The 23,991-nt window shown below is 35.4% G+C and overlaps 1 long non-coding RNA gene across 1 annotated transcript in view; it reads left to right on the top strand.

Moving 5' to 3' along the window:
- Positions 1-10,205: 10,205 nt before the first annotated feature.
- Positions 10,206-23,991, top strand: part of LOC132115244 (uncharacterized) — a 75,547-nt gene continuing 61,761 nt past the window's right edge. The window contains exon 1 of the long non-coding RNA XR_009425453.1: positions 10,206-10,268. This is a non-coding gene — a long non-coding RNA (uncharacterized LOC132115244). The remainder of the gene's footprint in view (positions 10,269-23,991) is intronic.

Genomic DNA, 23,991 nt, shown 5'->3' with positions numbered 1-23,991 from the left:
CAATATGAATTGTGCCCAGCTTTTATTTATATGATTACATACATAGAAGTATTAGTAACTTAATAGTAACTGCCAAGTACATTTTTGAAAACTGGTCAACGTTTTACCATATTTCCTTAAAAAAGGACACTTTACATTACTGCTGCCATGTTGCAGTGTAATATTTTAGCTTAAGCATTAACATTTATTTACATGTAAAATTAGTATAGCATTGTAAAGCATCTCCAAAAACTATGCTGAATATAATATCCAAAGTATAAAGTATTATCAAAAATGTAGTATAGTTTAAATATATACAAATACAAATCAGAAACCTATAAAACTAGAAATGACATCACAGGGAGAGACTGTGAAGCAATTTCAGCAGGCCCAACATAAAATCATATATAATATTTTTATTAAAAACAAGCAAGAAAGGCATTGTATTTTAATTTCCCTTTTTATCATCTTGAATAAATTATGAATTGACCCTAATACAAAAACATTATTATTATTATTATAAATAAATAATAAAAAATGATACAGATGTTATTACAGACTGAAAATTGATTATTAACTTTCCAAATGATTGGTATTGTGCATGCAATAGCTGAGTGTTTCTGTTTCTCATCACTCATCACTGAACAATCAACACATTCCTCCTCAACTCTCACTACATACATTTCTTCTCTTGTAAAGCTCTGGTGCTTTCTGTACTCCGATACTCTGTGTGCATACAAAACGTGTGTACAATACAGAATGTATGTGTGGCATGTGAGATTATTAGTGTGTGGTTATGAGCTCTTCTTTCCTTTTCAACTTCCTAATTTAAGCAGGTTTTTGTAAGTTACATTACATGACTGTTTGTTATACCAATGAAAATGAATAATACTTGAATGTTTGCTGAATAGAAAAAAAATGAAAACACGATTCCATGTATGATGCAATTCATTTCTTAGATTTTTAACCTTTTTTAAAGCTATATGTTTCAAGGACAATTACCAAATATAAGTTAAAACTTACTTGTTAATAAATTAATCAATCAATCACGATATGTATTTTTTTATTTTATTTTATTTTTTATAATTTTTTTTTTTTTTTTGCAGAAACCATTTCAAGTAATTTAAAATTTCAAAGTCAATCCTTAAAGCTAGCAAAAAAGCAGTTTCCCCAATAAAATCCTCAATGTCTAAATTAATTAAATTATAAAAGCAATGCAAATGTTTGCAGACTAGCATAAAAACAGTGTTCATATGCATGCACAATAATGCACAGAATTTAACTACTGACAAATCTGTCATTGTTAGTCTCTCTGTTAATGTCTCTCTCTTTGCCCTTCTCTCACCTCTCTGCAGCTGTGCACAGGATCAGGGCACCCAGACGCGCAGCCGTGCTGCAGCCAAAGCCGATGTAGAGTGCTGTGAGTGAGGACTCCTGTTCTAACAAGGGCTTTGAGCTCCTGGAAAGCTTTATATGGATGAAGCACCCACTCTGGGAAGAGTTACATTTCTGTGGTGTTGACTCCACCCGCATGCAGCACACATACACACATTTTGACTCACATATATCAGACGCATTAAGCTGAGACTTGATATCATATAACCCCAGTTATGTACATTCAGACTTAAACTGAGTTCGCCTAGTTACGATGAAAACACTGTATACATTACTTCAGTACTGGCTTTTTAGATGTGGAGAAGTTAATAATAAGACACTTGAAACATATACTTTTGTATTATGAATATGGTCACGTATGTGCGTTTATGCATGTATCTATCTTTTTAAAGAACAGTTTATCATTCTGATCGAAGGTGACATAATCTCACAGCACCATCAGATTCTATTCTTATCACCATTCAGCAGTGCTTTTATCAAACAGACACAGTGTTATATATAAGAACACCATGACACGACCAAAAAATGCTCTGATTAGTTTGTAGTTAATAGAGTTTCAATAAACAGAAATAACTGTTTAACAAGAAATTAAAACGTTTTTTAATGAAAATCCTCATAATATGTCTATAAAATAATCTCAGTTTTATCAATTTGACTAATTATTTTCTATGATTATCAGTAATCTTTAGGCTTTTTTTGCCTCAGATTTTCACATTTTTTTACTTAGAAATTAATAGAAAATTTCACAATTACAAAGAAACAGCAAATGACATTGAATTAAACGTGAAATTTTGAAGTATGAAAATTAAACGGTATTTCCTTGTAAAATGCGTTTCATAATTTTATTTGCACCTTTGAAAATCATTTTTAACAATGTAGGTTGAGGGGGTTTTATATAACAAAAAAGTGCTCTTGGAAACATTTAAGCATACTTGCATCATTACTTTATCTTTGTGTCCCAGATCCAGACTCTCAGTTCTATTTCACTGTTGATTGGAAGGTCATCGGTTCTTACTTAATCAGTCATATCAGTGACCACCTTGACACTGACTTATGTCGTGCTGGTTGAGATGTCTTAGACACTGGGACAACATTAAGGGCGCCAGTTTCTTGAGAGCCCAGCGGGACTGGAATTACAGTTCAGTGTGGACAGACGCTCAGCCAAACCCTGCTGCTGCATATTTCATATTCTAAAATATTTATCACATGCAACATGCTACTCGTCTTCAGTGAACTAGAATGTGCTTAGCAAATTAAGAAGAAAAACAAAAGCACTCCACAAAATTACTTTAATGGTTCAGGTGAGATAATCACTGACAGGATTTGAAAGCGATCACAGTGCAGTGTGGGAGTGATTTAGAGTGATTTTGTTTCCCACTGGTGTGAATAACGTGGATGGATCATGGGTTCCTTACCACCTGCTGTCACAGAATAGATTCGCTTGAACACTATAATCAGATTACATATCGAGTTCTAGACTATATGCCACTGTTTTGTGTGACTCATTTAGCATTTGCACTCACATTTATATTGTAAACTACACCGCCATAGTCGAAAAAGGAATTCTGCTTTTGAAAATCATCAAAATGCTGTTCTTTTGTAGATGCACATATTCTTTTATTGTATTTGGACACTTAAAATAATCTTCTGGGTTTCTGAAGTTCCTTCAAAAGCATTTATAGCATTATAATGTTGAGGACCAAAAATAATTAAAAACAATAAAAAAAAAATAGTAACTAAATAACTAACTAACAAAAAAACTAAAAAAAAAAAAAAAAAAGGAAAAGAAGGAAGTAATGGGGAGGCCATTATAATTGGGGAAGTATTTGGAGGATTTAAAATAATAGATGTTAAGCTTATAATTTTCATATTTAATAATTCACTTTAATTTAATTTATAAAAGCAACTCCATTTTTCTCTGGCAAAAATATCTATTGTTGTAGCTGTAAAATCCAGATTTTTATGGTAATTTAGGGTTTCATTGTTTGATTTGTTCCATTGTTGTGGCAGCAAACTTGTAAATTTGCGTATAACTACACATAATAGATTAGTAAGTGATTTTCTGCACACTACTTTTGAAACGACAAATATTGTAATGTTTAAGGATTGGTCACATCTCCATTGTAAGTGCCTTAATGTAAAGGGGAGGACTAATGCTGTTAGAGTATTCTGAGTTATTTACACCGTTAGTTGGATTCTCATGCTAAACAAAGTTTAAAAAATAAAAATAAATAAATAAAAAAAAAACTTTTGAACATATGACAGATTATTTCTGTTCCAAAGTTGCTTTTTCAGGGTTCAAATAGGTTTTGTAAAGTTTTTTTCTGCAAGTATGGGCCTGTATGACGTCATGAAGAATGCACGCACACATCAAACAGAGCAGCAAGAGCAAAACCAGCCCATCAGTGTGCTTGTATAGATTTGTTGGTTCTTGTCATTTCAGTGACGAATGTTTTATAAACAAGGTCCAGTTCGACGCTGAGTTTTCAAATCACTGAAAAGATGGAGCTGTCCAGCGATAAAAGATCCCGGTCTTTTAAGAGAATTGTAAAGTTGTATCTTTCTTTTATAAGTCTGATAAAACGTATGACTCTTCTGAGTTATGAAGGATGCAGTACTACTATAGGCCTATAGGTATTCAAGATAAACATGAGATTGGCAGAACTGTGTGTGTAATATCCCCTTCAATATTTTTAATTTGTTATTATGGTGATCAACATTACACCATAAATACTGTTGGATAACCCTAAAGAAACACAAAAGAAGATATTGTGAAGAATATTGGTTACCAAACAGTTGAAGGTAGCCATTGATTTTCATAGTATTTTTCTCATCATATGGAAGTCAGTGGCTAACAGCAACTGTTTAGTTACCAACATTCTTTAAAATATCTTCTTTTGTGCTCAACAGAAGTAAGAGAAATCTAGCCTGGGGTCTTTATGCCAGAGAGTAGTTTGGCACAAGACACAAGGTTTATTTTAGATGAGATGTGTTTTGATCCAGAAATGCTATAGAAGGTGCAGACAGCCTCGTAAGATATTATTTCAGATGCCAGCCGATCCTCTGTGTGTGCATGTGTGTGTGTGAACGTCTGTCCGTCTGTCCTCTCCGGTGATGAATTAGGGGGCAAGAGCGTCTCTGTGGAGAACACTTTTAGAAACAGTGGATTCAATAGGTGCTATTCTTACAGGCTAATTAGTCTCCCTGGCAAATGTTCTTTGATACAGAGCTTAGGCTGGATTTTGATTTGGACTGTAAAGCGTGTTGGAGACAGATGAATATGACACTAACGAACAAGGTGGTTTTGATACCATCACCACATGTGATTGTGGTTGAGATATGTGCCTAGTGGCCTTTACCTTATGAACATTTACCATCATTCTTGCATTGTAATCATATGATGAGAGTTTTGTATACACATACTGTTAATGTGGTATTTGTTGTAACACAAACCAGACAAAATGGTTTACCATGGTAAAAATAAGGTTTGCAGAAAAGAAACTGTTTGTTATGAAGTGGGTGAGCGTGATTTCACCAAGTACAACATGTTCCTGGATCAACATCCTTGTTGATCCTGGAACAACATTCCAATCAACCAGTCAGGGTTAGGTGCTTCTACACTCTTGTTAATCAGCTATCATTTCCCCCTGATTTTAGGAATAAATTATGGGTAGGTTTAGGGATTGGGTTAAGTCTATATTCTTGGACAATAATGTTGATCCAGGATCATCAAAAGTTGTTGATCCAGGAGCATGTCTTACTTGCCAAAATCAGGTGCCCTTATTAAAAGAAGTAGTTTAAACACATTCTGAAATCCTAGTCGGAAAAACAAGGTGTGAACTTATTCCCCTAATTAGTAACCATATATTAAATTTACTGGTGAATAGTGGTACATTCTTGTGACTTTATTTTCATTATTAACTTTATTAGTTACTGAAACGTGGATAGAAATCAACTAAAGATCTGAATTGAACAATCAGTCACAGACACTGTACACCGCACAACTTGGTATGAGGAGCGTCTGCAGGAGAGAGATTCTCTCCTGTGTTAAGTGTTGAGAATTGTGAGGCACATGCCCCTCGCTGCCAAGCCCAGCGGGAGAACGCAGACTATGATGTAGTGGGGTAGCAGCAGGATTACACAAAGCCAGAAAGGTGACAAGAATGTCTGAATCTTCCCATATCTTCCTATCTGTCTCACACTTACACTCAGACGGACACCAAATCCACCACCCTAGTGTCTAGTGGGCAAGATACAAAGTGTTTTGTCAACAAAGAGCATGGCAGCAGAGTGTTGTCTTCCAGAGAGTATGAGAGAGGGCTTTCAATCAAACCCAGGCATGGTGTGATAGTATAGACAGCAGCTCTCACTTCCAAAACAGTCAGGGAATGTCGATCTCCCGCTAGTCATCAGAACAAACAAAGAGGCAGTAATGTGAGCCAAACAATGTGTGTTAATGTTCACCCTCTGTGCCCTGTGATTCCTCCTGCAGGCTTCTGTGCATTCTCATGACGGCTGTTACATAAAGAATACAGCTCAAGTCATTTTGAACAGTAAGTTGCATTATATATATATATATATATATATATATATATATATATATATATATATATATATATATATATATATAACTGCATGTTCTTATACCATAAAATTTCATTATTAAAAGGCACAATTATACAGTGAAAACAGTAAAAGGATGTTTCGGAAGTCCCTGCATGATGCATCGTGTTACGCAATTTAAATAGTTTTTTTCTTCTTAAATTTGTTATTGTTTATGTACTTTAGATTATTTTATATTACATTTATGTTGTTTAGTTCATTTTGTTTGTTATGTTACAATTATGTTTGTTTAGTTTCATTTTCGTTTACATATAGTCCATGAGAAAAAAATAAAAGTTGAATTTATAAAAATGACCCCGTTCAAAGTTTACATATGCTTGATTCTTAATATTGTTGTTACCTGGATGATCCACAGCTGTTATTTTGTTATGAGTCCCTTCTTGTCCTGTTAACACTTCAGAAAAATCCTTCAGGTCCCACAGTGTCTTTGGTTTTTCCAGCATCTTTTGTGTATTTGAACCCTTTCCAACAATGTCTGTGTGATGTCTGAGGGACTCATACACAACTATTACAAAAGGTTCAAATGCTCACTGATGCTCCAGATGGAAAACCGATGCATTAAGAGCCAGGGCCCAGGGGCGTAAACTTTTGAACACAATAAAGATGTCTACATGTGTACATTTTTTTTTTTTTTTTTTACATATTTTTTACACACATATTTTTTTTCTTTGATGAATATAAGGTTCAAAAGAACAACATTTATTCAAAATAGAGATATTTTGTAACATTATAAATGTCATTACTGTCACTTTTGATCAATTTAATGTGTCTTCCTGAACAAAAGTATTATATATATATATATATTATTATTATTCAGTACTGCCTTTTAGAAGCTACAGAAGATACTTACATCTTTTCCAGAAGACAAAATAAGTTCAATTTATCCTGATCTTCAAATTCAAGAAGTATTTTCTGTAGGCAGTACTAAATAAATACATAAATAAAAAGTATATATACGGTCTGAACTTGCTGTTGTATTGTGTTTTTTAGCTCCACTGAAATATTTTACAAATTTATTTTTACATAAGTACAGAATTCTAAAGAACTTGATATCTGTGATGACAGTCCTGACCATTTGATCCATAAGTGACTCCTGCAGCTCTGCTGAATATTTATAGCATGCATCCTTTGAATGTTAGGATTGTGGGTAATGAAGTGTGAAGATCCGTGTGCGATAACGGCAGGAGTACAAAAGGACAACCCCATTATTAAACTGAGCAGTGTATCTTTAGCAGTTTAACCTGCGTTCTCTCAAATATTTGCTCATGATGGTTTGGATGACTTTAAGATGTCCTGATAGTCCCAACATTTCCAGTGGGGGAGTGTATAATGCAGTGTACAGCACAAAGTTACTGTTCAATAGAATATGACTGTGCAGTTCACTTTGCAATTTTCTGTGGAAAAATGAAAACTAAAATTAACTTAAATTAGGTAATTTAATAATGATTTGAAATAAATAACGTAATTGAATAATTAACACAGGAAGCCTAATGATAAATCAACAGTCTCTGTATTTTAATTTTTTATTTACTTTGAAGATTCATATTTGGACATATATTTGTACCGGTATTGGTGATCTTTAGTTAGTTTTATATTTAGTTGGAAATGTGCTGGCAGAGAGAGATCAGTGATGTTCATGTCGTGTCTTGTGACCGGACCATCTGGAGACCCACGAGTGACCGGAAAATAGATTTAAGTTTGCAACAGCTTTCACTATATTATATAAAATGCGTTAACGATCTGTGAAAATGATCATTAAAGGTCAAGCCCATTACATGTTTAACAAGCACTTTTTATAGGCAGCATGGATCGGTAAAAAGCCATAATAATAAGCATCCATCAATTCTAACTGCACGTGTTGGTGTTTCATGAACAACAGCTTTAAATGCAGTACAAACAACAATAGTGTCATCTGGTGGTAGAACATGAGAATATAATGTTAACTTTTTTTTATTTTTTTTTATCTTGGCTCATTTCTTGCCGGAAGAAAGCTTTCAGATCACTGATAATCACATTATCACATTTTCACATTGCCACTACTTTCTTCAAAGTCAACTAAATATTTTTAATGAGACATAAATCTGGAGACTGAACATGCCACTCAAGCACGTTCACCCTCTGACCATGTATAGGTCTTTGCAGGAAAGTAATGGGAGTTACCAGATCAGGGTGTTTTTAGACCATGATACCTAATTGGCTGACGTCATAGTGATGGTAGGTTTAGGGGTGGGGTTAGGTAAGGGGGATCATTTTGATTGCATGATTTAATAACACCCAGCAGTTTGAAAACAACCACAAGGTCATAAACGCTCAATTTTGCTCTGCAGAGACCTAAGTCTCCCTCTGACTGATCCCTGAACTAAGCAGAAGTAGATTTGAATGTATATTTTGGGATGGATGTCTTGCATGAAAGTCCATTGATCATCAGCTTCAGTCTCTGCACCAAATGCATCACAGTTCTTGCCAAAATGATTTAAAAGAATCCCTGATGTTCTTCATACAGTCATGATTTCTACTTCCTGCAACAGTAAAGTACCCCCACAGAAGGACTGGTCTACTTCCAAGTTTGACCATGGAGATAGTGTTCTCCTGTTTTTTTGTACCATACATACCGCTGATCCATGGGTCCAAAAGTTCCAGTTTGGTCACATCGCTCCATTAAACATTCTTCCAGAACACCACAGGTCTACCCAAATTAATTTTAACATGTTCAAGTCAGCCTTTTATGTTCTTCTTGGTTACGAAGAATTGATAGCCTGAATGCACTGTAAGTCGCTTTGGATAAAAGCGTCTGCTAAATGCATAAATTGAATTTAAATTGAATTTAAGAGTGGCATTCGGCAAGATGCCCCAAAATAGAGGCCATACTTGTCTGGTGTTCATCTTATACTCTGCATTGAAATGTTTTTCATTGGGACATCATGCAAGTCTTTGGCTTTACATTGCAGGTTTTTCTCAGTTGCTCTGATCAAATTTATTATGATATTAAGCTGTGTCTTTAGGAGCTTTTAATGTCTTGGAAATCTGAAGCGTTTATAATCGGTTTTAAGTTGGTTTCTTTCTTAGAAATATACAGTATATGGAAGAAACAGCAGGTCCTCACACTCCAGTCCAGTAGGTGGCAGAAATGCACGTTATGTTGGTTTGCCGAAAATAGAAAAGCAGGTGTTCGGCTGCAAAAAGTCAACTAAGGCAAATCTCCAAGAAAAGAATCCCTGCTACCCAGCTACCACAAAATAACCTGAAGAGTGTTTTGATCAGTGGCAATTAACCACTTTTAAGCTTACTATCTTAAATGATTGACTTTTTTAGCTTACTATATTGCATGTCATTCTTTATAAAAAAATGTGTTTATGCCACTTCCCCCTGCCTTAGATGGTGGGAGAAAAACAATGCACAGTTTCAGGCCTCTTCTCTTCCTCCCTCTTATGGACCAGGCACCACTAAATGCTGACATTTCAAAAAGAGGAAGCCCATACAGTGAAAGCTGACACGATATCGGGAAAGTGAAATTAGAAAGTTTCGGTTGCGCAGAAAGAAGAAGTTTATCAGCCTTTTACTGGAAAAGACCCCCCTGACTCCACCCAGACTTTAGTTCCACATATTTGGCAAACAAAAAATAATATGGCTGTATTTACACCACCGGACGGGAAATAAGAGGTGCGGTCAGAAATGTCAGAGTGGGATGACACTGGATGAGTGAATTCACACAGTTCTGAACATCATTTGAGCTGCACTCAGTGGTTTCTTTTGTTTGGCTGTGATTGCTTAACCTACTCCAGTCAATCTAATTCCTGTTAAAGTTTATTCCACAATAGTGTCCATTTATTCATTTGGCAGACACTTTTAGAATTTCAACATTGATTTTCAGTGCATAAAAGGTGTTCAATGGACAGTACTTTTTTGTCTGCATGCAGTAGGTGTTCTAGCATAGATTTGTAAATATAATATGCATTTATGTTTTATGCTCATAAAGAGAGAAATGGCATGTTATTTTTCATGTGTTTTCATATGTGAAGTTTTTGTTATTTGGTTATTTTGATTTAGTTTACTTTAGCCCAAAACGAATATTCCATCATTTACTCACCCTTATGTCAGTTAATAGCAAAAAGTAACATTTCTGTTTGTTCTTCACACAAAGCTGCAAGACTTAAATAAGGAATACTGTGTATGAGACATACTACATTTAAAGTGTTTTTATGCTCAGCAGATCCTTCAAAAATATCTTCTTTTGACAAAGAGTTGGCACGTGCATTTGGAAGAATGAGATGGTGAGTAAATTATGCTATTTTTTTTATTTTAAAGGGTGAATTATCCCTTTTACAATATTTATTGTTAATAAAAATGTTAGCTGCCAAATTTTCTTTTTATTATATCAGCATTTTATTACGTAATTAATTAATTAATTTAACAATAAAAGTTTTTTTTTTAATGGTGATAATGATTTAAAAAAAAATCTTAAAATATATTGAAACTAATGCTTAAAACAAGCATATAAACTTGTGTTGTCTGTGTTGGAATTAACTGAAAACAAGAGTAAAATAAATATACAGTGTCCTGTTTATTTAAGGATATAAGGGTATTGTAAGACAAATACTTATTATTTATTTAACTTATTTTTTTTTTTCAGTTAAATTCAGTGATTTAGTGTTTTAGCTTTACAGAGGGAGTGATACGTTTGAGTTAAAGCAGGTATGGCCAGCAGGGAGCGCTATACGACAGCTAAAACACATCTTATGGTACTAATAATAAGAAACTTGGCCTTTAAATTTACACAAGAATCCTGGCGCTAACAATTCCCTTAGTCTAATTATTACTCATCTCATTTCAAATCTCATGAGTGCATGGACTTTCCGTTCAGTGTCAGTGAACTTTCCCGAATATTTCATATTTTTCTAGTAATGTTTATGTCCACCTCCCTCACTCTGCTGTACATCATGGCCCGTGGCCCCTGTTGTTTTAAAAGAGTGTAATATTCCCCTTTGCTGACACACAGATTCTGTGGAATTATCCGGGAATTCTCCTTCCTGTCCAATAGAGTATGACTGTGTTTTGTTCCGAGAACTACTTGACAGTGTTTTCTTTTGTGGAATTTATGGGGATTTTGGCCACCTGGGATGATGTACCATTGACTATATTTGGGAAATTCACTATTATACCCGTAGCTGTCCGCTTTTGTCAGGAATGTTGTATTTATTTATGTTCTGTAGTAAAGGGCTGAAATGCTCTTGTGATGCCAGACTGGAGTAAATGGTTCCCATGGTAACAGATGAGTCTGGCTGCCACCCAAACCCTGCGTTGTGCTGGAACAGACAGAGCATTCTGGCATATAATACATTAAAACTACCATCATCACCTTACCTAACCTTGCCTTCCACTCCCACACACACACATTGAAGAGGGCAGAGCCACTTGAGTAACCACATCAATGTGTTATATTTGGAAATAGTATCCATCACCATTCAAGCACTTTATAATCACTTCAAGGATGTTAGTGCATTCTAATATGCTGATTTTCTGATCAAGAAACATTTCTTATTATTATCAGTTATGAAAACAGTTGGATTTTTTTTATTTACATGAATGTCACCATCCTCTAACACTAAGTTTAAGACATTTAACAATGCTAAAATGAAATCTCTTAATTTTTGTTAAATGTTACAATGCTAAATGTTTTTTTATGATTCACATTTAATTCCCCTGCCTCCTGCAACACTGCTTTATAGCATTATCTCCATGGATCTTCAAGCAGCCATTGGTGATGCAGTATGATGTGTAGCCCACATGACCGCTGTAGTTAGTCATCATAAGCCGGTGGACAATTCTTTGACCGACAAGTACTATAATCATTCTGTGATCATCACATGAACAAAACACTCTGTAATTTGGAAAAAAAGGCAGTTTGTCGCCAGTAATTCCAAGCATGTTATTCCTGTTAAGGAAGTTCTGAGAAACAGGCCGTTATGTTCCTCAGCTGATTGATAGATGGTGCCTTACAGCGAATGAACTCTGTGCCTAGTTGGCAAACAAACACAGTACAGGTCGTGTGAATCTGGTTCCAACTTAGAGGGCTCTGAATTTGTCATTCGGTGTGTAGCTATGAAGATTTCCTTTTTTTCCATTTTTTTTTTTTTTGGAGGTATTTGTCCTGGATGCTGGTGAGAAAGGAAGTGAGGTCTTTAATCCTTGCATTGTTTCATGTTATTATTGTTATAACATTACCACATTACCTAATAAGGCCATGTTTCCTGTGTGGCAAAATAATGACAAAAACACATCTTGCAGTTAATTAATCAGATGATAATGTCCATGTTAGGGTTCATGAGGAATGTTGAGTCTTTTTCAGATGTTAAAAGTGGCAAAGCTGTCAGTTGCCTTTCAGAGTTCTTTTCATATCCAACCTCAATCGGTCTGTGTTATCTTTTAATACCTTTAATACCAGATCTCACTTCATTATGCAGCTCTCTGAAGTACTTGATTCTGATTGGACAGATGCAGCATTCCGTTGTGTTTTGTAATGGTTGTTCAGAATTAATTTGACACAGGAAGCTGGAATTAGATTTTGGAATTGGGAAGCTGAAGTTGGAATTTGGATTTGAGTGACAGAAAGAGGAATTGTAAATTAGTGAAACTGAATGACAGTGATAATGATGATGCATATAAAAAAATATCTGAAATGTAACTATATTCGTAATGCGTATGTGTGTGTGTGTACGTGTGTGTATGTATTTATTATAGATTTGATCTGTTACAAAGTATATAAACTAAATACTTTCTCATCATCATATCATACAGTCATCAACGGTTACAGTCATATGATTTTATTTGAATTTCAGTTTAATTTAAAGGCAGGGTAGGTAAAAAGATTTATAAAAAACTTTTTTTCCAAATTTGTTTAAACTTTATTTATATATCAATACATTATTAAAATGTAAGTACTCTGAAAAAGAAAGTATAAAAATCGAGTGTCTGTAGACCTCTCACGACTGTTTTAAAGACTCATTATTTCCATTCACTCCACCCTCTCCCTTCTGGGCTCCTATAGATTATTTATCGTCTCTACTACGGCTCGCTAAGTAATGTTATGTTAGCTATATTACGCAGCTACGTGTGCTAATGACACATGCTTCATGAAAAAAATATGTATGATCAAAATACAAAAAGAAAGATTTACCTGTCCAGCAGAAATAAAGCCATCAAGGAGTCACTTTTCAGCCCGTTGAGTTCCCTCAGTTCTTGCCATCGCTGGAAATCCACGCCGATATTAACTCGCGTTTTATTTCTTTGTTTATCCAAAGACTTTTTGTTCAATGCCTTTTCTTGTACTGTTACTGTCTTCCTTTTTTTTTGCCTGGTTTGCCTTCACTAAATGCATAGGCTGGTACTGTGAATTTTGCTTGCTGTTTCTCTGCCATTGTTTTGGTATTCCTAGGATCCGTGCCTGTTGAATTCCTCAAATCAAACGTGCGCGCGCAAGTGGGCAGGTCATGTGTGGCAAAAGGGTGGTTGCCATGGTTGCGAGAGAGTGACAGTCGCCTAAACCAATCCTATGTTTCGTCCCGAAATGGAAATAATGAGCTGTGTTTAATACAGATTAAACGGTCTAGAGTCACTCGATTTTTATACTCTTTTTATCAGAGTACTTACATTTTAATTATGCATTGATATATATAGAAAGTTTAAACAAATTTGGAAGAAAGTTGTTTATACATTTATTACCTACCCTGCCTTTAAATTGAATTTAAATTCCCATTCAAATTGCAATTCTGTATTCGGTTTGTGTACCCAATTCAAATGGAATTTAAAAGTCATTTTGAATATTGCACTATACCTGGTATAAGTTAGCAACATTAACTACTATTGGCAGAGCTTGAACAATTATTGTGCTATTGCTTACACTTTCTTCACACATCATTTAGACTCATTTTTTTCCCTTTTGACTAAAATCAATATTTCATGCCCATTTATTTATTTATTTAGGAAGTTGCAATGTACAGCAATGTATAGTTAGCGGCTTTTTATTGCTAAATAAATCCAGTTTATGATGATCAGAACATAGAAGCATAAAACATAAACTGAAAAATTATGTGTTTCAAGATCTACCTCCATTTTCTTTCATCTAAGAATGATTCTTCATGACATATTTGTTCTTAGTGGAAAGGTGTCTTAAAGACAACCATGGATTTATGAAGACAAAAGGCTACAGGAGGTGCTCTGTAACCTATTGGTCCCAGGAACAGCCTCCCTGAACTCTTCCTTTGACCCCAATTTCATCCTATGTCCATGGTCTCTTTGGACGCCCCAGTCAGCCGTAATTGGTTTTGACGGGTCTGTGTTTCGCAGTGTGTGTGAGTGCGCTGTCTTTGGTGTACCATGTCAGTGAGGTTCATGGGAAGAAGCTAGCAAAGCCCGGCCCAAATCTGACCCCCCCCCCCCCCCCCCCCCTCTCTTCCTCTTGTCTCCTCCTCTCCAATCAAGATCCATTGGCTGGGATCTCTGTGGCGGAACGCTGCTGGGACCCCCTTCTGACCTCCCCTCAAACCTCCCCTTGAGTTCACCCACCCAGCCATTAGGAATTCCAGCAGGGCATTGTGGGTGGGATGAATCGGGTCAGAGCCAAGGAATGAAGTAGGAAGTTTTCACAAGAGTTTATAGCCTTAATATTGCTCAGTTTTGTTTTGTTTTATCCAAAGCTTGGAAAAGTGCCCTGACTACTGATTCAAATACTGCTAACAATATTTAACACACTTTTATTTTATATGTTTCAATCTTTTCCCTGAGTTTTTTCTATCTATCTATCTATCTATCTATCTATCTATCTATCTATCTATCTATCTATCTATCTATCTATCTATCTATCTATCTATCTATCTATCTATCTATCTATCTATCTATCTATCTATCTATCTATCTATCTATCTATCTATCTATCGTTCTATCTATCGTTCTATCTATCGTTCTATCTATATCGTTCTATCTATCATTCTATCTATTGATCTATCACTCTGTCTATCATTCTATCTGATAGATAGAACGATAGAACAATAGATAGAATGATAGATAGAACGATAGATAGAGACAGACAGACAGACATAGGATAGAACGAATCCTTCTGTCTGTCTGTCTGTCTGACTATCTATCTATCGTTCTATCTTCGTTCTATCTATCTATCTATCTATCTATCTATCTATCTATCTATCTATCTATCTATCTATCTATCTATCTATCTATCTATCTATCTATCTATCTATCTATCTATCTATCTATCCTGTCTGTCTGTCTGTCTGTCTCTATCTATCATTCTATTTTTTGTACTATCTATCTATCTATAATTCTATGTATCATACTATAGTTCTATCTATCGTTCTATTGTTATAACTCTCATTATAGCATTCCGTCTCTGCCATCTATCTATCATTCTGTCCGACATTCTATCTAACCTTATTTTCTCTGCCTGTCTGTCTGAATATGGCGGTCTTATGCTAATGTTCTGATTGTTATAATGTCCATATTATGATTTCTGACTCATTTTGCAGCTTAGGTTTAGTTAGTTAGTTAGTTAGTAGATTTAGGGTTAGGTCACCTATCTGACCTGCTGAAAACTATGTAAAACCCTTTTGACCAACTAAGACCAACAAACTAGCTAAGTCTGGTTTAACTTGGACAAGTTTAGAGAGAATTGGTTGCATTGCTATCTCCTAGAACTACTACATACAGTATTATTTAAGAAAGAGCATATCTCATATGTTATGGCCTCTTTAATTATGATTGTAAAAAAGCCTAGCTCTACACACCCATCACAATAGTACATGTAACTTGAAAATACAACCTTAATTTAATTCTATAAATCATTTTAGGAATATCCAATTCCTAAATTAGTTTACCTTTAATCAAGCAGTTTAAGTGAGTTTATTGGCGGCACTGTCCTTCTGGGGCCATCGAGTTCAACTGATGCAAAGCATCTGTACAATCTAATAAGGAAAGAAAAAAAAACTGGCATTCATTTATAATGTGATGTATTTGTGTAAGTGAAAGAGCGTATACCGGTCGGTGTGTGTTTTCGTCTCACACTGAGTTGGAGGGTTGTGTTCTGTGTGTGGCGTGGGACCTCGTCTTTTAGGATCCTTTTGTGTGGGCCTCCAAATAGGCCAAGTTCACAGAGACACAAAAGTGGGGAAGAAAACCGGAGGGAGTGGGGTGACAGGGGGCAGCTATCAAAGGATATCAGCACATTCTTACAGCCGCTGCTCACTAATGCATTTTGATTTGTATAGCAGAGCAGGTGAATGAAATGAAGACTTGTAAAGACGATGAAAAACTGTATTTGATAATGCATGTCAGGCCTTGTGGATTTACACATGCTCTTGAAATAACTATAATAACTATAATAATAATATTGGGTGGTGTTGGCGCAGGGGATAAGACGCATGCCTTATACCCGAGAGACCCAGGTTCGAATCCACTGTGAGACACCAGTGTGTCCCTGAGCAAGACGCTTAACCTCTAGTTGCTCCAGAGGCGTGCGACCTCTGACATATATAGCAATTGTAAGTCGCTTTGGATAAAAGCGTCAGCTAAATGAATAAATGTAAATAACTGAATGGGGAATTGGTTCTGTGAAATTTTGAGAAATGAAGATCATTTTTTTTGTTTTAAAGGGTTACTTCACCCAAAAATGAAAGTTCTGTCATTAATTACGCACCCTAATGTCCTTCCAAACACGTAATACCTCCGTTCATTATCGAAACACAAATTAAGATGTTTTTGATGCATTCTGATAGCTCTCTGACCCTCCCATAGACAGAAAGGGTCCTTACACGATCAACGTGCAGAAACATAGCTAGGGGATCGGTAAAATGATCCATGCGACATCAGGGATTCAATCATAATTTTCTGAACCTAGGAGAATACTTTTTTTTCAACAATTTGTCTCCTCTACGTTACCTTAAGCACCATTTCGGAGAGTATCCGCTGAACGCAAACAGCGTATTCTACGTTGTTTGTGCTTTGATTTGATTGTGTGGCTGACACAGAACAACATACGCTGTTTGCGTTCAGTGGATACTTTTAAAAAATGGTGCTAGGGTGATGCAGTAGAGACAAATTGTTGAATGAAGTTGTTTTTTGCACACAAAAAGTATTTTTGTAGCTTCGTAAAATGATGGTTGAACCCCTGATGTCACATGTATTATTTTATCAATCTCCTTGCTATGTTTCTGGATGTTGATCGTGTAAGGACCCTTTCTGTCTATGGCAGGGTCAAAGAGCTCTCAGATTCCAACGAAAATAACTTTCTCTGTTCTGAAGATGAACGAAGGTCATATGGGTTTGCAACAACATAAGGGTGAGTAATTAATGACAGAATTTTCATTTTTGGGTAAATTATCCCTTTAAGAAATATGGCAGTTTTTAGAAAGACACCATAACAAGTCACAAAAGTGCTGTAAATATATTTCATCCGTGTATTAGCAGATAAAGTGCTTGCTTTTCAAACTCAATCTGCTCTTTTCATAAGCTTTTCTTCACAGACAGACATGTGTCTCTCTCTTATTCTGTTTGGGAGTGGCTGAAGAGAGCAAGAGGGGCCCTAAATCAAATAAACATCACAGCCCAATTGCTTCATCTCTATTTTCCAAGAAAACCAGACATCCAGGCTGAGAATAAACCCTATCTGCATTGTCTCTTCCGGCTGTGGATCTCTAAGTGTCTCTTATTGAATCTGGTCTCATTAGAGAGCAGGACCAGCAGAGATGATGCTGCTGAGGACAGCACTCAGCTATGGCACTTATATCCAGAGAGATATATATAAACACTACACTGTGTTTTGGGTCCATAATGGCTTCCTTCCCTCTCTTGTGTGTCTTGTTGCTACAAACTCTGTTGTTTTTGGCACCGATCTTGCGGGCTCATTAATTACGGATCAGATGGTGGTGTCATGCATCCTGATTTAGTCATAATGACTAAGTTATTTTCATTGTGATGGGAGGAGAGATCTGCTTTGTGATCTCTCTCTGCACTGTTGATGGTCTGTGTTGCTACTACATAGCAAAATATATAATTATCGCTCTGATTAGCATATAACAAACACCTTCCTGTAAATTTACCATAGTAACCAGAAAATGCTGTAGTTAATTTACATAATAAAACTGTGTATAAACAATTTTTTAGATAATTTAATATTTTTTAAATAAAATATAACAGATTTTGAAAGCTTCTTGCATGGTTTGAAGGAGATCCCATGCTATGCAGATCTTTTTCAGTTAGTAAGTTTGTTTATTGTGGTTTTACAGTTGTAACAATCAGTCAATCTAAACGTATTTACAGTACATAGCACCTGTCAATCAAATCCAATTCAAAATGCTTGACACAAAATGTAGCACAGTGATAACAACCCATTCTTTTAAAAAGATAGCAAAATATAAAAATGGTATATAGTACAAATGAAGTAAAATATTAATGAAATCATATATACAAAACAATAGGATAAACATTAATAGAATAAAATTATTATCAACATTTATTTTTGTAACTATTTTGGCAGGTTACCACCATGGTCGCTTTTTGTGATGTTAGGACAATTGTACATTTGTTGGTTTAAATGAAACTATACGAAATTAATGTTTTAACACATAGACACAATATGGTCCAGAGAGTCCAAAGAAAGATACAATTTCTGATATTTCTTAACCATATTGTTAATGGGAAGAATGCAACTGGAAAGAATGTAAGCTAACCTTGGCTTCTATTAAGGACAAATATGCTTAATTTTAGCCTCCAAACAGTGAAAAGGAGGCCGAACTGCCTGCCAGCGTTGTCTGTCTCCATGCAGTGAGAGGGAGCAGAGCATGATGGGAGGTGGGATGGTGGGGAGGTTTGGTTCTCACAGGCTTTACTCTGACAATTCCCCCTGACACCCCCTGAACACACACACACACACACACACCATCTTCAATGGGGTCACAATAAGTTTATAAAAAATTATATATATATATATATATTAAATAAAAATTAAATTAAATTAAATTTATGCATTTAGCAGACGCTTTTATCCAAAGTGACTTACAGTGCATTCAAGCTATCAATTTTTACCTATCATGTGTTCATGTATTATGTGTTATATATATATATATATATATATATATATATATATATATATATGTATGTGTGTGTGTGTGTGTGTACCCTAGCAACCATGCACGTACTACACAATACAGCAATTGTTCAGTACCCCTGTACACATCAAAGTAGAAATACATTACCATCTAATGGTAACAGAATTACCACAGCACTTTTTATTTTGTATGAGAAAAGAAAAATGCTAGCAAACATGTACACTGAACTTTATCTGTGATCTTTTAATCATAATCTGTAATCTGCCTTTGCAGTCTTGTATTACATATGAAACATTTTATAGATCGTTTTCCATTCTCCTCCACATATAGGCTCATCTGTGTTCCCAAATGCCTCTTTCTCAGCAACAATCCTATTTGTGGAGTCAGACCTTTTTTGAAGAACTCTCTTAAAGAGCCCATTTAAAGGTCCGAGCAGCATATTGTGCAGCGAGAGATCAGAGAGTGAGATTTAAAAGACAGAGGAAGAAAAAAAGTGTGGGTTTGGGGTCATACATCACTTAACTTGTCACATTAACTTATAACAATGTGAATGTGGAGTGCTTAACCTGTAGTAGAGGATCACTGTCTCTCATCACAATAGTTTAAATCAGCACTGGACAATGCCAGGGTCCCACAGAGGACAGGAGATGGACCGTTGCCGTTACCTCTTTCTCTCTCTTTCTCCACATGCGATCTCCTTTATGGTCCCCTGTGGCAACACCCCCATGCATCACTGCACAATATTTCCCTCATTATTTTTCAGTTCCAAAATGTATCACTGTCCCTTGTTTAATGAGCTTCTTGTTGGTGCCCCAATAATTCAAGACATTTACATTTTTGAATCCCGGTAAATTGAATTTAATGAAACCTAGTTATTGCTTCACTTGCAAGGCACATTTTTTTACATGAAGTATTATTATATATTAGTATTTAATTGGGCACAAAAAGGAAAAAAATTAGTTCGTTCAGTTTTAATGGAATGCTTTATGAGTGAATTGGTGCCATCGGTCACATGACTCATATTTCAATGACTTTATATAACATTTTATTCTCATTACACCCATACCAGTATGAAAATCCCAAAGTGTTTGTTTCTATATGATTATCAAGGTTTACCAGCTTTACCATCTTAAAAAATAACAATCCATCTGTACATCTCCTAAGCAATCACCTAGAACACCTTAAAATGCATTTACTGCAGCATTTTCTTAACAGCATTGGTTTGATGTCACAATTAGTGACATTTTTCCACTCCTCTGTATAATTTTTTTGTGACTATGACAAGAATATATGTTTAATCTGTCTAATTTTACTAGTTTTCTTGAGGCATCCTCACACCCTTTGCATGTGTGTGCTTATAAAGAGAACACTAATGATTTTTGCTCCATGTCCCCATGCACTTTCCAAACCCTGATCCCAGAGCATTAATGAGCTGCTTTGTCTCTCTCTCTCTTTCTGTGTGTGTGTGTGTGTGTGTGTCTTTGTCTTTAGGGGGAAGGGATCTTGTTCCTGTTATTGTTAACTACGGTCGTCCCCATTGAACCCTTTAGCTTAGTCCATATCAGTCATGTTTTTGAGGTTTGGTCTCTAAAAAAGGTTTCTGGGGCTCCGATTCTGAATAGATCCTTTATTAAAGGCGACACATTTAAAGGTTGCGGATTGTCTTGGGATTTCCACCAAACTGTCAGCGGGCCACCGCGATGTCAAGAGTTGTGTCACATGGGACTTGTGAAAATATATCTAATCTCATATTTCATATCAGCGGCATGCAGAAATGCCCCAGTTCAAAACAGAGATCTGTGTGGCATGTGATTTCCTTTACAATTAGAGCATACACATTGCGAACACATGCATGCGGTCTGTTGTGAGTAAGTGAGTGTTTGACAGGCTGCAGGGTATCACCGCTTACACATGTGTCGTATCATCTCATGGAAAGTGGGCGGTCATGTGCTCTAGAGGAAAAGGCCTTCAGTTGTGATTCAAATGAATCAGAGTAAGGCTAGTAGGTTTGCAAACGACCTGCGGGCTTCAGTATTCATAGCGTCGCCCTCATCAATTTACCATTTACCTCATGCTTAACCTTTACTAAATAAGCCATGTGATGTGTGCACTCGTGCATGTGAGCTTGTGTGCGTAAGTGTGTATGGAAGAGTGGGTGGATTTAAAAAGTTTGCTGTCGCATTACAGACTAAATATATCATGACATACAGTCAGTTTATTCATGATGACAAAGGCTTTGCTCCAAAACTTGCCAATGTAAATGGCATTTCAAGGCTTCTTAGACACACTACTGATACAAAAGACTGATCAAATATGGCAAAAATAATTTACTTAATTAGTATTTGTGTCTTGTTTTCTAGTGAAAAGGTATTGTGTGAGTTTTAACATTAAATTTAGTTTTTATTTCAAATTGAGTTTAACTAAAAGTTAACTCAAACTTGTCTTAATATCTTAAGCCATTTTGTTCCTTTAGTAAATTCATTCTGAAAATCCAGGTTTTAAGGGTATATACAGTATGTAATAAAATGTAATAATAATGAAAATTTTATAGTATGATATAATTGAATATTTATTTAATATGATATATTTTATAATATATTTTAATAATAACATAATTTAAAGTTTAAAAGTCATAATTTAAACTAATGATTTATTTGATTCAAAATTACATTTATTAAACAAATATTTAGGCTACAATGGCCTAACATAAATTATGGAACATAAAAGAAGATAATTTGAAAAATATTTCAGTATTTTTTTTTATTTTAATTTTTTTCATATTTTTCAAATCAGTTTGGTTACCAGCATTCTTTTATTTTTCTTCTGGTTACAAACATTCTTCTTTTTGTTCCATAAAAGAAAGCAGATGAAACGTTTGAAAGGACATGAGGGTAAATAATGACAGAATTTGTTTTTGTTTTTGGGGGGGGGGGGGGTAAACTATCACATACTACTCTCTTTCTTTCTTTCTTTCTTTCTTAAATTTATTTTTATGAAATGATACTCTAAATAAGAAACTAAAACTGCAGGTAGGTAGCAGTAAATGTCTTTATGAGTCAGTAATTGAATCATTTATTCATTTGATTCATTCAAACTGCTGATTTATTCAGGAATGGAGTACATGAGTGGGCCATTTAATCATTGGTTCACCTGATTTGTTCAAAACGTGGATTCATTCGAAAACGAATCACCACTGTGTGTATAGCTCGGAGACACTGCTGTGGCTTTATAGGTAATATTTTCTTGGGTAAAACTGAACAAATCTAACAATATTGTAGATATCTAAATTTTTTGTTTAAAATCTCATTTGCTCTTGTGGACCAAAACTGCGTCATGTGAAAGTGCTCTAGCTGCTTGTGTGATATCGCTTATCATATGATATAAATATGAGGGCTCATTTTTAGCACCATTTATTTTAAATTGTAATGAAATTTAACTGCATTTTATAGGCTACATCACGCAATTAGTTGTTGCCCTGCAAAATGTTTGCCAACTGTATGAAATGTAATTGAGTAAAAAAATTGTAATCGAGGGTATTTTTCAATAACTAATTAGAATAATGAGTTTATTAATTAGTTCATTTGAAATTAAACAGCTCTTATGTTTGTATATATATATATACACACACACATTTATAAAGGTGCCTTCTAAGATACCCTCTTTATTTAAAATGTAATTTCTAGATTTTAAAGACAGTGCTGTTTTGCATAGAAAATCGATTATGAGTCAAGTCTTCTGTGTGCTTTGCATGGAGTTCTATATTGGCATGCGTTATGGAGTTGTTGTTTTTTTTTGTATGTATAGCACCTCAAATCAGTCATTTACGAGGTTCCAATTCAGTTAGTATGCTGCCTTAAAAGAGAGCTGCCTATGTAGGCAGTACACGGCTAGTCAGCTCACTAGAGTTCAGCTTATAAATTTAGCCGGTGATCATAATATATCTGAGATTTGTTCATTAGGTTTGATGTTCTCTCTCATCTTGTTTCTACATAAGTCATGCACTATTGCACAACCAGGAGGCGACATCAATTTAACATTTGTCCCCTCCAGTGTTATTGCCCTGTGATCTACTCTAGCTCTCTTTCTGTCACTTAACACCTGTTCATTTTCCAAGGATCCTTTGCTCCTCTTCTCCTTTTGGTGTCTGACACAATTCCACCTGCCTGGGCCTGTCGTACTCGATAAAACAATACAGATTTGTTAGTCCACACCTGCACCGCTCCACCTGTTCAGAGTCCACCATGACTAAACCTCACTGACTTATCAGTTTCACAAGTCATGGGCCACAAAATGCCTTTGTAAACATCTATAAAAGTCTGTTTTCTGCCTATGAGCTGCTCATCTTAACGCAGATCAGCAGCAGAGGGCCGGTTCAGGCTTGGAGAGCCGGGCATCCATCATCAGCCATGTCATTAATCCTAATTAGATTGCAGTTGATGGCGTGGCATTTGACCTGGACTCTGTTATATTGAGCAGGAAATTTACAGCACTGCAGGTGTATAACACACAGTAGCAGCTGGATGAAGCGGGACTGTTTAATGCATTAATGCTCATCAGGAAGTGGCGACGAGGGGTAATTATCATTGACAGCAGGCGATGGGCGATGGAAATGAGGAAAGAAGATAATTGTATAATAAAGACCTTTTCTAATATGTGTGTCAAGAGAGTTATAGATTCAAACCCCCACAGAAGGGTTTTTAACCCGTAAATGAGAATTCTGTCATTATTTTTCACCTTCAGTTTGTTGAAAATCTGTATAACTGACTTATCAATATGGAAAAAAAGGGAGATTGTGGAATATTCAAATTCCAGAGAGTCATATGGGTTTGGAACAATATGAGGGTTTGTAAAGGATAAACTAAAATTATTATAATTATAGTTA

Source organism: Carassius carassius, chromosome 34, assembly GCF_963082965.1.
Source record: "Carassius carassius chromosome 34, fCarCar2.1, whole genome shotgun sequence".
Taxonomy (NCBI): Eukaryota; Metazoa; Chordata; class Actinopteri; order Cypriniformes; family Cyprinidae; genus Carassius; species Carassius carassius.
This window is presented reverse-complemented; position numbering and strand designations above follow the sequence as displayed.